Consider the following 563-nt stretch of genomic DNA (forward strand, 5'->3'; position numbering starts at 1 on the left):
CTAAAATAATTATTGTAATAAAATATATAAAATAATATACATATTTATACACAAATACATCTAAGTATCTTTTGGTCTAGAAGTATTAATTAAGTTAAATAACGCCATAGAAGATAAAAGAAGGACTAAATACGAGTTAAAAAAAAAAACCGTCATATGCATCACACTATAAGACTATAAGCAAAGAACATGGGTTCAGTCAAAGAAAAGTCCATAAGCGTGATTTTGGAAAGCCTATTATGTAGTGATGCTTATTGGGCTTAAGTCCACTTATATTATGGAAATTGGATATGCAAACCTTGGACTGAAACTGCATTTACTAGAAGAGTACATAAGGGTTCAAACTTCAAACCCTAGCTATGATTCCTGACCCAAAAAAAATTCTAGAAAGTGGTTATATGAAACCCATGGAGAGGGAAGGAGGTATGTGTGTGTTAGGGTGTATGACCAAAAACAAAATCTCTCTATCATTGTGGAACCGATTCGGGTGCATGTTAGGGGCCATTTGGAAGGTAGAACCCTCCAAGCTTAGACATGTCTTAATGGAACAAAGACACAACTTC

This window comes from Arachis ipaensis, chromosome B03 (genome assembly GCF_000816755.2).
Source record: "Arachis ipaensis cultivar K30076 chromosome B03, Araip1.1, whole genome shotgun sequence".
NCBI lineage: Eukaryota > Viridiplantae > Streptophyta > Magnoliopsida > Fabales > Fabaceae > Arachis > Arachis ipaensis.